We start from the raw sequence: 16,366 nt of genomic DNA, 5'->3' as shown, positions 1-16,366 counted from the left end.
CCAGGCCTCTCCAGAGAGGAGAACATGGAGCAAGTGGAGTGGAATGGCAACACACATTGATGGCCACATAAACGTTTCAAAGGATCATAGAATTGTAGAGTTGGATGGGACCCTGGTGGTCATGAAATCCAATCTCCTGCAATGCAGGAATCACACCTAAAGCATCCCACTTTTTTAATATATATATATAAAAATTTATATATTTATGCTTTTTGGGTTTATAGGTAATGGTAAAGGGACCCCTGACCATTAGGTCCAGTCGTGACCGACTCTGGGGTTGTGGCGCTCATCTTGCTTTACTGGCCGAGGGTGCCAGCGTACAGCTTCCAGGTCATGTGGCCAGCATGACTAAGCCGCTTCTGGCGAACCAGAGCAGTGCACGGAAACGCCGTTTACCTTCCCGCCAGAGCGGTACCTATTTATCTACTTGCACTTTGACGTGCTTTCGAACTGCTAGGTTGGCAGGAACTGGGATCGAGCAAAGGAGAGCTCACCCCGTCGTGGGGATTCGAACCACTGACCTTCTGATCAGCAAGTCCTAGGCTCTGTGGTTTAACTCACAGCGACACCTGCATCCCTCTTTTTGGGTTTATACCTTTCACTAATTTTACAAATCGTTTTAACATTTCAAAACCTGACTTCCTTCCCCCTCTTTCTGCGGTTCCTTAAATTTATTTTTAATATCTTCTGCATATCCAAATTAACTTAATTTGCTCATTGATTCATCCACTTCAAACATATACTCTTATAAAGCTGCAGGTTATTAAAATAATCCTGCCAATGTAGTGGTGCCCACCCTGTGGAATGCCCTCCCATGAGATGTCAAAGAAATAAACAACTATCGGACTTTTAGAAGACATCTGAAGCCAGTCCTGTTTAAGGAAGTTTTTAATGTTTGATGAATCATTGTATTTTAACATTTTGCTGATAGCCACCCAGAGTGGCTTGGAAACCCAGCCAGATGGGTGGGGTATAAATATATTATTATTATTATTATTATTATTATTATTATTAGTTTACAATTTATCTGTAAATATTCAATAAACCATTTCCATTCTTTTATAAAAAGTTTGTTGTCTTGATTTCTTATTCTTCCAGTCAGTTTTGCCATTTCTGCATATTCCATAAGTTTTTGTATCCATTCTCCCTTTGCTGGGACTTCCCATCTTCCCAATCTGGGGAAGGTGGGAGCTAATGGATGCAACAAAATGTTGCAGCATAGAGCATTCCTATTCAGGGTCTCTCGTGCTCACTGAGGGTGTGGGACTCACCAGCTACCCTCATCAGGTTTAGCCAACCAGTCAAAGCCATTCCCACGGTGTGGCAGGTGTCGCATGCTGACAGCCACAGGTGAGAGCTGAGTGCAGCAGGGGAGGAGGTGGACAAACTACCCCAGAAGGAGCATGACATATGCCTCACCGGAAGTACTACCCCTCCCCAAACACCCTATACATCCCATAATGCCATTGTTGTTTAGTCATTTAGTCATGTCCAACTCTTCGTGACCCCATGGACCAGAGCATGCCAGGCACTCCTGTCTTCCACTGCCTCCCGCAGTTTGGTCAAACTCATGCTGGTAGCTTCAAGAACACTGTCCAACCATCTCATCCTCTGTCGTCCCCTTCTCCTTGTGCCCTCTATCTTTCCCAACATCAGGGTCTTTTCCAGGGAGTCTTTTCTTCTCATGAGGTCACCAAAGTATTGGAGCCTCAGCTTCACGATCTGTCCTTCCAGTGAGCACTCAGGGCTGATTTCCTTCAGAATGGAAAGGTTTGATCTTCTTGCAGTCCCTGGGACTCTCAAGGGTCTCCTCCAGCACCATAATTCAAAAGCATCAATTCTTCGGCGATCAGCCTTCTTTATGGTCTAGCTCTCACTTCCATACATCACTACTGGGAAAACCATAGCTTGAACTATAAGGACCTTTGTTGGCAAGGTGATGTCTGCTTTTTAAGATGCCATACATATGCCAAGGAAAAGGCTGTAGTCTGTGGGATAAAGCAGGCATCCCCAAACTAGACCCTCTAGATGATTTTGGACTACAACTCCCATCATCCCTAGCTAACAGGACCAGTGGTCAGGGATGATGGGAGCTGTAGTCCCAAAACATTAGGAAGGCCGAGTTTGGGGATGCCTGGTATAAAGTATCTACATTGCATGCAGAGGGTACCAGGTTTAATCCCCAGCATCTCCAGGGAGGACTGGGAATGACCCCATCTGAAATCCTGAATGATTGCTGCCAGTCAGAGTGGACAGAATTGAGCTACATGGAGTACTGGCCTGACTCAGAGCTATGTTTCTGTCTTGACTCATGCGTATTCTGTTCCACTTTATCTGGATAAACCCTCGCATCTCAAAGGCTAGGTGTGGGAAACTGTTGCTTTGTTCGGCTTCTGATGATCCATTTGCAGTAAAACATTACTATCAGCCATCATGTTTATAGTCTCTGGTGTTTTTCAGTGATTGGCTCGCCTTCATAGCTTTGCTTTGGCTGCAGAAGGATCCAACCAGATCCCATAAATATGCATACCATGCTCTCTTGCTTTATTTCTGCCTCCAGGAAAGCAGAGTTTGACACTTAGAATCTTGCCCTCTAGACACCTTATAATGTTGAATTCCAGGGGCTTCCAGTAGCAAACATTTCAGATGCTCACAGATGAATGCAGAAAATGCAGACACACAAAGACTGACAGGCCCTCCAAGTGTCCCTATTTTCCAGGGACATCCCTGATTTAGAGAAACTGTCCTGGTTTCTGATTTGATCCCGCAATGTCCCACTTTTCCTTAGGATGTCCCTATTTTCAATGGAGAAATGTTGGAGGATATGGAGTTATCTGATCCACCGAGCCATCTGAAGGCAATCCTGTGTAGGGAAGGCTGTTTTTTTTTCCAAATGTTCAATGTTTTGTTATGTTTTTATAGATGTTGGAAGCTGCCCAGAGTGGCTGGGGCAACCCAGTAAGTAATGTGTGGAGTATAAATAGCAAAATTACCATTATGGGACGTCAGTGGGATGTAATCCATTGGTACAGTCAAATACTACATTCCTTATTTCCCTAGAGTGGACACAGGCAGGGGGACATCCAGTCAGGGTAACTTCCTGTTCCACTGGTCTGGAGCACCCTGCCCCTGCATGTGACCTGGAAGATGGGCGTGGCTCAGGCTGACTCCATAAAAGAGCCAAGTCACACATCCATTTTCTCACTCGCAGTTTTGTCTCTTGTTCGTCTTGATACTGCTGTTGTCTTGTTCTTATCTTTTGCTGCCATGCTGCTCTCCTGTAGCCATTTTGTTGTTTCAATGTAATTTTGCTGTCTGCTGGCTCTCAGCCAGCAGCACATGAGTTCAGTCTCCATATGAGATGAACTCACAGTTTGTGTAACTACTAAGAAAAGCCTGCCCTTCAGGGATCATATTGTGAACTGAAATGCACATAAACTTTGTGTTACTTTACTCGGAAAAGACTCTCGTGTCTTTATTAAAGGGGACACCAGTAAATTATCTTAACTAAGAGATTCAAACGAGTCTGCAAACTAGCTTCCAGCCATACAGTGGAACCTCGGGTTACGGCGGGGATCCATTCAGGAGGCCCCATCACAACCCAAAAAACTCAAAGCGTCGCATCTGTGCACACACGCACACAATTTTGTGCTTCTGCGCGTGCACAAACGGCGCGAACCTGGAAGTAACCCGTTCCGGTACTTCCAGGTTTGTGCTGGTCTCAAGCTGAGAGCCAGTGTGGTGTAGTCGTTAAGAGCGGTGGACTCGTATTCTGGGGAACCGGGTTCGCGTCTCCGCTCCTCCACATACAGCTGCTGGGTGACCTTGGGCTAGTCACACTTCTCTGAAGTCTCTCAGCCCCACTCACCTCACAGAGTGTTTGTTGTGGGGGAGGAAAGGAAGGGAGATTGTTAGCTGCTTTGAGACTCCTTCGGGTAGTGATAAAGCGGGATATCAAATCCAAACTCTTCTTCTTCAAGCTGAGGGTGACGTAAGCCACAGGCAACGTAAGCAGAGGCTCCACTGTATTAAGGAGAATCTGCTCTGCTACATCACTTACTAGCGTGATATATATATTTATTCAATATATCCTTCTCTACTATTCTTAACATTCCCACAATGTCCCTATTTTCATTGGAGAAATGTTGGAGGGTAACGGCTTGTGCATGGTGTTGTGTATCGCCTTCTGACAATGTTCTCAGAAAAAAAATACCTAGTTGCACTAGTTGTGCCCCAAGCCTGGTTTCTGCAATGCCTCAGTTTCCTGGTGAAAAGTGAAAAGGAGGGAACGTGGTGGGAAAGAGTGAGGGCACAGCTCTGTGGCTCTGGTGAGGAAGTGGATCCATCTGTTTCGCTACCCAGTTGCAAACCAGGCTGCAACGTTTCACAGGAGTGTTCCTTGTTACAAGACAATCCCTCGGGGGATTGCGGGGAGGGGATTGCTGTGTAGAGGTAGTCACAGATGGTGAAAGGAGATCTTTCGAAATGGATCACCGAAGAACAAGACAATTTGCATGGAACAATTCAGTGTGCAGGGATGCTAAACAAAGATGTTACAGCATAGTGACAGGGAAGGCAGGACATCTGCTGAAATGGACTTGGCAAACATTGCACATAGGGGGGCAAAAACATTTGGGGTTTCCTAGAATCAGTGGGTCTAAACCAAACAAAAAACCGGGGGGTGGGGTGGACAAGCAACATATCCAGAGTAGGGATGAATGGATCTGTCCACTTCTGTTCCCTCGGTTTCTCGTTTTTTCCCAATCTTAGATTCAGTTCTTCACATTTCTGCAACAATTCGGGATTTTTTAATTTTTTTTAAAAGAAATCCTCATGGACACAGCTTAAGAACTACCGCCCCATATCTTTGCTTAATGTGGATTATAAAATTTTTGCAGACACTTATACCGAAAACAGAGACTGAAAAGACACAGCTCAAGAACTACCGCCCCATATCACTGTTAAATGTGGATTATAAAATTTTTGCAGATATTTTGGCTAAAAGACTAAAAAAGGTGTTAGTAGAAGAAATTCATAAAGATCAAGCGGGCTTTCTTCCAGGCAGACACTTGTCTGACAATACGAGGAACATAATTAATATTCTAGAAAATAATTAATTAATATTCTAGCCGCGTTTTGCTGGCTGAGAGAATGGCTGCTTCTTGAAAATACTGACGTGCTGGACCTAGAAGGTTTTAACAACGTATTTGGGTGGCATGCATATTTGTGGTATGATAAGGTTAAAGCACATAAAGCGTTTAAAAACCATATTGTCAGAAAAGCATTGTTTAGTGTCTGGATAAGATATAAGGACTTGTTTGAAAATAAAACCCCAAGGTGGTTGTCACCAATGGAAGCGAAGGCTCAGAAAAAGCTCAATATGGAGGCCAACTGGCCGAAATATTGGGAAATTTTGGAACAAGAGGGAGACAGATTAAAACTGCAGAGTTTTGAAAAACTAAAAAATAGAGTGCGAGACTGGCTCCATTATTACCAAATAATGGAGGCGTACAATCTAGATAAAAAAATTAGCTTCCAGGTGGGAAAATCAAAACTGGAAACAGAACTGTTAGATCCCAAAACTAAGAACTTGTCAAGAATGTATAACTTGCTGTTGAAATGGAATACCCAGGATGAAACGGTGAAATCAACTATGATTAAATGGGCACAAGATGTAGGACATAATATTATGATGGCTGACTGGGAACAGTTATGGACCACAGGTATGAAGTTTACGGCATGTAATGCCTTAAGAGAGAATATAATGAAAATGATCTACAGGTGGTACATGACACCAGTCAAGCTTGCAAAAATATATCACTTGCCCGATAATAAATGTTGGAAATGTAAAGAGACTGAAGGTACATTTTTTCACCTTTGGTGGACGTGCCCAAGGATTAAGACATTCTGGGAGATGATTTATAATGAAATGAAAAAAGTATTTAAATATACCTTCCTGAAGAAACCAGAGGCCTTTCTCCTGGGCATGGTTGGCCAATTGGTGCCAAAAAAGGATAGAACTTTCTTTATGTATGCTACAACAGCAGCAAGAATACTCATCGCGAAGTATTGGAAGACACAAGATCTACCCACCCGGGAAGAATGGCAGATGAAGGTGATGGACTATATGGAACTGGCGGAAATGACTGGCAGAATCCAAGACCAGGGAGAAGAGTCGGTGGAAGAAGATTGGAAGAAATTTAAAGTTTATTTACAGAAACATTGTAAAATTAAGGAATGTTAGATGGATGTTGGAATGAAGTAATGTGGTTTTAGCAGAAATGCTATAGAGGATTAAGAAAAAAACAGATTCTTAAATGGTGAAAGGAGGGAAAGTAAAGTTACATTATATTAAGATAAAATATAGGACAAAAATTGGAAAAGATGGAAAGGATTTGCTGAAATAGCTAACTGAACTAGAATACAAAAAAGGGAGGTGTGAGGAGGTCAAGGAAATAAGTAAATGAAAGATAAGTTATGGGAAGATTCATTGCATTTTTTATTTTTTTGTTATTGTTGTTGTTTTTTTGTTTTCTTTCTTTCTTTCTTTTCTTCTTTTCTGTATTGTGATGTGATGTTCTGTTTTTGCTTAATATGCTGTTTTCTATTTTTCCTTTTTCCTTTTTGTAACCTTTCAAATCTTAATAAATATTATTAAAAAAAGAAAAAAAAGAAATCCTCATGAAAATACCTCAACATGTTAGTCCAAACTTCTCCAAATACAGTGGTACCTCGGGTTACATACGCTTCAGGTTACATACGCTTCAGGTTACAGACTCCGCTAACCCAAAAATAGTACCTCGGGTTAAGAACTTTGCTTCAGGATGAGAACAGAAATCGTGCTTCAGTGGCGTGGCAGCAGCAGGAGGCCCCATTAGCTAAAGTGGTGCTTCAGGTTAAGAACAGTTTTAGGTTAAGAACGGACCCCCAGAACGAATTAAGTACTTAACCTGAGGTACCACTGTATACACATTTCTATTCTATGCAGTTTTACTACATATACACGTTTTTGCAAGCAACTTTTGCCAAAATAATGCATTCCTGTATCTTGTTTTCACTCATATATCCATTCATCTGCACACCTTACCCTAACATTGGCCTGTGTCTATTGGATTTCATGCTCATGTCCATGTTCAAACGTAATCCTGCCACCTGGGCATGCAGCGAGGTAGGAGACAGATCAGCTTAGTTGGGTGGGCAGTAAGCTCAAGCACAGTCTCTCTCCCCCCCCCCCCACATCTGGATGGATAGATGAGGAGAAAGGAACATTGGATTTTGCCTGTTAACTTCTTGTTCTGATGAAATTTCAACTAGATTCAGAGACGGGACGCACCTCTCTTACGATAGCCTGTAAAGCAGCAAACAAGTAAATGGTGCTATGATAATAACAATTAAAACTGTAGAATCTTGCCTGGGCGCCTTCATTACAGTGGTACCTCGGGTTAAGAACTTAATTCATTCTGGAGGTCCGTTCTTAACCTGAAACTCTTTTTAACCTGAAGCACCACTTTAGCTAATGGGGCCTCCTGCTGCTGCCACGCCACTGAAGCACGATTTCTGTTCTCATCCTGAAGCAAAGTTCTTAACCTGAGGTACTATTTCTGGGTTAGCGGAGTCTGTAACCTGAAGCGTCTGTAGCCTGAAGCGTCTGTAACCCAAGGTACCACTGTGCATATCTTTGCTACAAACCATTAGGCACCAGGCAAAAGCTTTTATCTTCTCATTGGCCTTTGGCAAGTTAAACTGTGACAGGGAAATTCTTGTTTTTGTTTGTTACTATAGTATGTATTTTTGTGTTCTTGTGGTTTTATATTGTAAACTGCCCTGTGATCTTTGGATGAAGGGCAGTTAGAACTCCTGTTTATTTATTTGATGATGGTGATGATGTACCCATTAAAACCATCCCATACACACCAGGACTCAGTGGAACATCCACTTCCGCCTCTCCCCCTGCTCCCCCGGTCTGTTCTTGGGGTCCCCCCCACCTTCAGGAACAGATTTGGGGGAACACAGGGAGAGAGAAGGTGGAGTTTCCATTGGGTAAATGGAATTCCTTGCATGAACAAGATGACTTCATTAGATAACACCCATAATAAATACAGTGGTACCTCGGGTTACATACGCTTCAGGTTACAGACTCCGTTAACCCAGAAATATTGCTTCAGGTTAAGAACTTTGCTTCAGGATGAGAACAGAAATTGTGCTCCGGCAGCGCAGCAGCAGCAGGAGGAGGCCCCATTAGCTAAAGTGGTGCTTCAGGTTAAGGACAGTTTCAGGTTAAGTACGGACCTCCGGAACGAATTAAGTTCTTAACCCGAGGTACCACTGTAATACGAGCTTGATCTACTTGTCAGTATTGGATCATGTGGCCCAGCCAAATCCAAATCATATGATAAAGTACTGGGGGAAAGAAATCATAATTAAGTTGTTGTTTTTCAAAGCAACTTAATTGCACTTGAGAAATGGTTTGCCCGTATCTGGAATGCCCTCAGGTTAGGGTTCACTAAGAAATGCATATTTTTCTTTCCTGGATATCTGCCCTCTTGATTCCCTTTCCCCCATAAAGGGCAGGAATATTATATGTGTTCCTTACGTAAACATAAATATATGGAGCACATCACATACCTTCATGTTGTATACTGTTCAGTGGGAAATGGATCAGCTGGGTCTGATGCCTCACAAATCCCATCCCAAGAGTCTGTCACATCCATTCTACAGCAGATGCTCTATATTACAGGCCCCAGTATCTCATCATAAAAGGTATGTTCATTAAATCACAGCCCCACTGCGCTGCTTTATCTTTTATTGTACTCTTTCATGCAGCAGGGACCAGAGCATTGCAAAATAAATTCAGACAGCAGAACAGCAATCCAGGTTCAGGGTGATATTTCAGAGATTATAGTCCTGCCAGGGGGGAAAGAAAAGGGTAATTCAGAAACAACACCGAGGTTAGAGCTTTGCAGCAACCCCTCACTGTCAGCTGGGCTTCACTTTGGTGTGAACTACAGTGGTACCTCAGGTTACAGACGCTTCAGGTTACAGACTCTGCTAACCCAGAAATAGTACCTCGGGTTAAGTACTTTGCTTCAGGATGAGAACAGAAATCGTGCTGCGGTGCCGTGGCGGCAGCAGGAGGCCCTATTAGCTAAAGTGGTACCTCAGGTTAAGAACAGTTTCAGGTTAAGAACGGACCTCCAGAATGAATTAAGTTCTTAACTCGAGGTACCACTGTACCAGGTTCAGTCCCTGCTCCTGCCAACCTAGCAGTTTGAAAGCACGTCAAAGTGCAAGTAGATAAATAGGTACTGCTCCGGCGGGAAGGTAAACGGCGTTTCCCTGCGCTGCTCTGGTTCGCCAGAAGCAGCTTAGTCATGCTGGCCACATGACCTGGAAAAACTGTCTGTGGACAAACGTTGGCTCCCTCGGCCAGTAAAGTGAGAGGAGCACTGCAACCCCAGAGTCATCTGCGACTGGACTTAGCGGTCAGGGGTCCCTTTGCCTTTACCTTTACCAGGACGATGCTATCAGTGCCTGATTTATAACCATGATATTGGTGTCATGTGGCCCCTGGAAGGTTATTCAGGAGCCAATGCGGCCCTTGAGTTGAGAAATGTTCTCTAGTCCCTGCCTCAGATTTTAATCATTTTATTTATTTATTACATTTATATTCCACCCCTTCATCATAAGATCTCAGGGCAGTTCACAGAATAAAATACAGGATAAAAATAACAAGTAAATAATTCAAACCAAACAGCAAAGCAATAACCACCTCCCTTTCTGCAGACACATTATTTATTTTATTATAATAAGCAGAAAGAAGAGTCTGCAAGACATGGCAGAGATGCCCAATTTTTTAAAAAATGAAGCTAGCCAAAACAAACAAAACCTTTGGAATATACATACCATTCCACTTGTAGTAATAAATTAAATGTATTTATATTTAGCGCTGCAATGCATTGAAAGGTGCATTAACAAAGCAGAAAGTTCATCAACACGATTTCTCCCCCAGTCATCTGCAATGCTCATGCCAGGGGTGGGCTACAAAATGAAGAGTGTGATCAAATAAAAGACATGGGGTGGGGAAGATTGAAGGTTTTTATACCATGGGTTAATGAGCAGTTGTGAAACTCTTACAGCGCCTTTAAGAGCCTAGTCTGTAACCCTTGGCTGCTCTATAAAATATGTTCTTGCAGACCAGTCAACGTGAGCTTCTGAGAAGGTTCAGCTCTCTGGGGAACAGGTCAATGCAGCAGTAATTTAATGTAAGGACAGAAAACCTGTCATCTACCTTCAAATTTGTCAGGGATAACTACCAGCTTGTTGTTCGTGGAAATGGCTCATTTTCCCTGGCCTAGCTGATCTGACATTTGCAGCGGTGAGTTTCTTAAAGGAAATCAGCCCATGAACTCTGCCTCGACCAGGAAGGGGAAACTTATGGCCTTCTAGATCTTGCTAGACTACAACACCCATCATCCCTGATAATTGGCCAGTCTGGATGATGGTCATGGGTGGTCCACCAAGATCTGGAGGGACATTGATTCCCCATCCCTTGGATGAGAAGATACAACCTTTTGACCCAGGGACCACGACTTACCCACTTACTGAATGGCACGAAAGTGAGTTCATGGCATCCTGTCATTTCATGGTGTATGTATAATAAACGCTTACAAGATCAGGTCCAATAGCACAGATTTTCCCCACCTGGTTGACACATTACCAGGTCTGCACTGTGTGAGATAGGTCTCTGTGGTGGACGCTTTGCTGTAATGTTACAGGGTCTGTATTTCAGTAGCAGAGTGTGTGCATTGCACAAAGATGGTCCCAGTTTCAGTGTCCGGCACCAGTAGTTTAAAGCATGCGTCAGGACCTCTGTTGCAGAGCTACTGCTGACCATAGAAAATAGTGCTGGCCTAGGCGGAAAAATCAATCCTCAGGGTCCCTTCTAACTCTATGAGTCTATGGTGTATGATCTGTTGACATACCGGGCAACTTCCTATTTTAATTCACACATTCTTGCTTAGCAAAGGTAAAGGACCCCTGGATGGCTAAGTCCAGTCAAAGGTGACTATGGGGTTGTGGCACTCATCTTTCTTTCAGGCCGAGGGAGCTAGCGTTTGTCCATAGACAGCTTTCCAGGTCATGCGGTCAGCATGACTAAACTGCTTCTGGCACAGCAGGACACCATGATGGAAACCAGAGTGCATGGAAATGCCGTTTACCTTCCTGCCGTAGTGGTACCTATTTGTCTACTTGCACTGGTGTGCTTTTGAGCTGCCATGTTGGTAGGAGCTGGGACAGAGCAACAGGCACTCACTCCGTCGTGGGGATTCGAACTTAGCACACCGTGGGGTCACCCAATAGGAAAGCTCTCCCACACTGCTGGGGACATGTATGAAGGGACCTTTCTTTTTCCACAACTGTGAACTGATTCAGTAAGAGGCGTTGTTTTACCTTATCTATAGTGTTGCTTCTTAGAAGACTTCAAGGAATAATCCCACACATCTGTTTTATCTTCCTGCATGCAAACACCACTGCAATGATTCTAGATCAGGCTTCCTCAATGTTGGCCCTCCAGATGTTTTGAGACTACAATTCCCAGCATCCCTGGCCACTGGTCCTGCTAGCTAGGGGTCATGGGAATTGTAGGCCAAAAACATCTGGAGGGCTGAGGTTGAGGAAGCCTGTTCTAGATAATGTGACAGCTTGCTCCACATAAATCCAGAGGCATCAGCATTTCAACATGGTGAAATTGGCTGTTCTTACAAGGAACAAAATAGGTGAGGAATGCTGTGTGTTACCAATGGACTGGCACAATTCTGTGTGTGTGTGTGTGTGCGCGCGCGTGTGTGTGCCCTGAAATAACTAAACCGTTCTCAGAAACCAAAGCTGGCACAGGTAATAGAGATGGAGAAAGAGGAAGCCCACAAGCTGACATGCAGATGTTGCTGCTGATGTTTGGCGCTCGAGTTTGTAGCCTGAGGATTCATTGGAATGCTTGTGCACACTATCTGCTCTGAGGTCAACCTTCGCTAGAGATGCAACTACTTTATTTATTCCGCTAAGCCAGATAACATCAAATTACTTTCTGACTCGTGACCCGGAAATGGGAACAAAGGGGAAGTCAAACAGGGAGGGTTCAAAGAGCACGACGAAGCAGGATATGAATAACAGAAATAAAAGTCTTGGTGTATCGGATCCTTGGATATGAAAGAAGCTGAAAGTGGAATGACTGTGCTTAAGTAGCACAGGAATAGTTTCTCTGAAGTGAATTCAGTTGAATTCCTTGGTTCAAAACATGAGCCTTGGCTTCAGTGCAAAAGTGAGCGTCATGGCTTAGTTGGAGAAGCATGCCCAGCACCAATTGAAGCTATAGAATGGGTTTTCACAGGATTTCATTATAAGCAAGTAGGACAGGGAGACATATTCATACCTACTTTGCAACTGGGGTCAACAAACCAGTTCATTTTCCTATTGAACGTAGCACAATTTTGGTTTTCTGCAGATTGCTGTTTGCTCCGATTGAGCTTTAAGGAGTGGGTTTTCATGGGGAGCACGCACACAAAAAATGGTGCTTGGACACACAGCTTTAAAATGCAGACCATGTCTGAAAAGAGCAGAGGAAGTGTAAGGGTGGACAAGCCCCAAATTGTTGACTATCACTATATCTTGTGGGAGCAAATACACTGGTTTAACTATGGAGATTGTGTGGTTGCGATGGGGAAGGGCTTCCTGTAAGTAATAGTGCCATTCCAGTAACTTAAAAGCACAATATCTAAAGGAAAATCAGTCTCCAGGGCCCTATCAATGACCCTCTAGTTGACTCATCCAGTAGCCTGAGTAAACTCCTTCATTGCATTGTGTCAGGATTTATTGGTCTTCCAAAACACCTCTGAGAAATTTGTCTGAGATGCAGTTTCTTGCTTTGCAACCTCCCACAAAAATGTGTTTCTTTGTTAAGTGTCATACAGCAACACACAAATGAATAAAGTTGCACACTCTGTAAAATGTAGGTAGAAATGAGCAGGTATTTATCAAGCATGTTTTTATTGAACATCCTCCATTAATCTCTCTCTGTGTGGGGAATTTCTCGGAAGGGTCGTTGTGTGGTTTTTGGTTTTTTAACCCATTGGAATTCAAGTCTTCCCATCCCTCCTTCAGGAAGCAAAGAGAAAAAAACCAACGCTGCATATCAAGTAGTCAGTGAAGTATGTTTAACTACGGTCTTCCTGGAACATGATTGCTGCATCATTTGTGAGCATTCCCAAGGGGAGGCAAAAGTAGGAAGAAGCAATAAATCTTCAGGCAGTTCTTTCTGCAGTGGAGATCAATTGGAGACATCTTTGCTTTCAGAGGCTCACTAATTTCTTCTCAGAGCAGGTGACAAAAAGCTTAAAGCTATTGTAATACCTTTTTTGCCGGTGATTGGGGGCGGGAGGGGGGTCATTTCATTCCAGACAAGAACCTGTCCAGAGATAAATTCCTTCCACTCAGCCTAAGGATGAGATAATTTTTTTATCATTTGAGGGATTTCCCTTGAAATTCCACTGATGCTTCATCCATCAACTTCAGATATTGGCTTCAGCATTTCAGTCCAGGCAAGGCTGGACCACCCATGAGGTGGGATGAAGTTGTGCTGCCATCAGACCAAATTCTGGTGAGATGTCGTCAGATTTCAGCTAGATCTTGTGAGCTCTCACCGGAATCTACTGTCCTCGCCACTGTCATGCAACCAAGGTAAAGGATGCTTGGCAGTGGGATTGGCAGTGCCAGCAGGGCAGGGTGGCACTTTCTGTTTTGGGATAACTTGCCCTTGAGTGTAGGTGAAATCCAGCAGCATCAGAAGGCAGTGGTGGGGAACCATACCTGTGTCTAATTCTAGGCACCACAATTTGAGAAGCATGTTGACCAGCTGGAACGTGTTCAGAGGAGGGCAACCAAGGTAATCAAGGGTCTGAGAACCAAGTCTTATGAAGAATGGTTGAAAGAGTTGGGCATGTTTAGCTGGAAAAGAAGAGACAGAGGAGATATGATAGCCATCTTCAAATATCTCAAGGGCTGTCACATGGGAGATGGAGCAAGCTTGTTTTCTCCTGCTCTAGAGGGTAGGACCAGAACCAATGGATTCACATTACAAGAAAGGAGACTCCAACTAAACATTAGGAAGAACTTTCCGATGGTAAGAGCTGTTTCACACTGGAGCACACTCCCTCAAGAAGCTGTGGACTCTACTTCCTTTGAGGTTTTTAAGCAGAGGTTGGGTGATCATCTGTCATGGATGCTTCAGCTGAGATTCCCGCATTGCAGGGGGTTAGACAAGATGACCCTTGGGTTAAGGTTACCAGATGTCTCCGTTTCCTGGGGACAGTCCCCAGATTTACACATCAGTCCCCATACAAAATCCATTGAAGTTAAAAAGTGTCCCCGGATTCATTGAAAAAAATCTGGTAACCTTACCTTGGGTCCCTCTTAACTCTACACTTCTATGATTCTATGAGCCTTTTGTCAGGCTGAAGGCTGAAGGTGAGTATGGCCAGAAACACACCACTTTTCATCTTCCATAAAGGGAAGCAAGGGTTCTTGCTATCATGGTTCAACAGCACAGTCCACACAGGTAGAATCAAGAGAGGAGGGCACAATGAAGAATCAGGGAGGGGTGTGGCCAGTCCTCCTGAAGAGGATGCATGTACATCTGTATGTGAGTACAAAGAAAAGCCATGCTTTACTTTGATTTATTCAGCTGAAGACAAGGCAGTCAATCACAAAGAACGGGATTGTAAGCATGATGGCTGATAGTAATATTTTATTGCAAATGGATCATTAGAGGCTAAGCAAGCTGATTGATATCCACCCCCAGACTTTGGGATGGAGTGATCCATCTAAATAGAGCAAAACACACAAAACACAATTGACGTAGGAAAAAGTAGGGGACTTCCCCACTCCAGCTCACCAAGGAAAACCCTGATCATTTCCAAGTTAATCCAAAGAGAACTTGGAATAAGTTTGAATATATCTAGTGAGGGCATCAAACCCACTTGAAAATTGCTGAAGGCCTTGGTGGAACTCTGTAAAGGTTTTTTAAAACTATTGTAGCAATCATAATATCATCATCATCATCCTCATGGGCGTAGCCAGGATTTATGTTATGGGAGGCAGGACCTCAGTTAAGTATTCTTATTTATTTACTTGGTTTGGGGGAGGGAGGCAGCTAACCCCCTCCCATCCCTTGGCTATGCTATGCCCGTGATCCCCTGTGTCATTTTATTTGTATGCCACCTGTTACATAGTTAAAAGCATGCTCAAGGTGTCTTAGAACATGGAAAGATGTACATAATTACAAACCTGACCTGTGTCACAAATTAGATTTAATGAGCACTCATATCAGCATGCTCTGTAGACTGATAGCTATAGCCTTATATATATTAACCTCTTATGCTCTGCCACTCCCGTCTAATGTTCCTAACTCTTCTTTTAGACTTTCCTTGCTTCCTTTAGATTTTTATAGACTTTTAATTCTCTTTTAGTTTTTCAAATCATTTTTCAGATTTTAAATGACTGTACCCCTCCTTCCTTTTGCTGGTCTATTACTGTAATAAAGATTTCATTGGATTGGTTTGGATTACAAACATAACAGGAAAAAATCATAAAGCACAGCAATAAGTACAACCAGATCTAAACAATTTCCATTTGAATAATATGCTGTGCTAGGTGCTGTGTTTCCATTGCTGCCCTTCCTTTCTTATATATCATATTATAAATTGAATTGTAATAGAAGAAATGGGGTGTACGGGGTGTTAGGGGAGAGGTAATACCTCTGGTGGATATGTCATGCTCTTTCTGGGATAGTTTGTCCACCTTTGGTCCTCATCTTACACCCAGCTCTCACCTGTGGCTCCTAGAAGTTGTCAGCATGCAACAGTGGCCACACCCAAGAAATGGCTTCAACTGGATGGCTACACCAGGTGAGGGTAGCCAAGGAGTCTCAAACCCTCAGTGAATTATGGGCTTCCCCTCCATGTGAAGACACGTTCTGGCAGATTGAGCGGATGAGACTAATAGTGGGTCCAATGGTCAAGAAGGCAGTTTCTGCACCTGCTGTAGAGGGAAGTGAGGGGCAGATGGGGCTCGTCCACCTGGGAAGGTAGCCCATCTAGGAGAAGAAAAGTTCTGATCTTAAACCTCTGCTGCCTTGTGGGATATCTTCGGGAGAAGGAAAAGACTAAAGAGTAAACCCTACACCATTCCTTTGGTCCACATCAGCAAGCCTGAGAGTGGGGTCTTGCCATATGGGTGACCCAGATTTGTGCCCCAAAGGGAGGTCACTTTGGTGCTGCAAACACAGCAGTTTGACTTCACCCCTGGAAGCACA

The sequence above is a fragment of the Podarcis pityusensis genome (genome assembly GCF_964106645.2).
Source record: "Podarcis pityusensis genome assembly, chromosome: 1".
NCBI classification, from domain to species: Eukaryota; Metazoa; Chordata; class Lepidosauria; order Squamata; family Lacertidae; genus Podarcis; species Podarcis pityusensis.
This window is presented reverse-complemented; position numbering follows the sequence as displayed.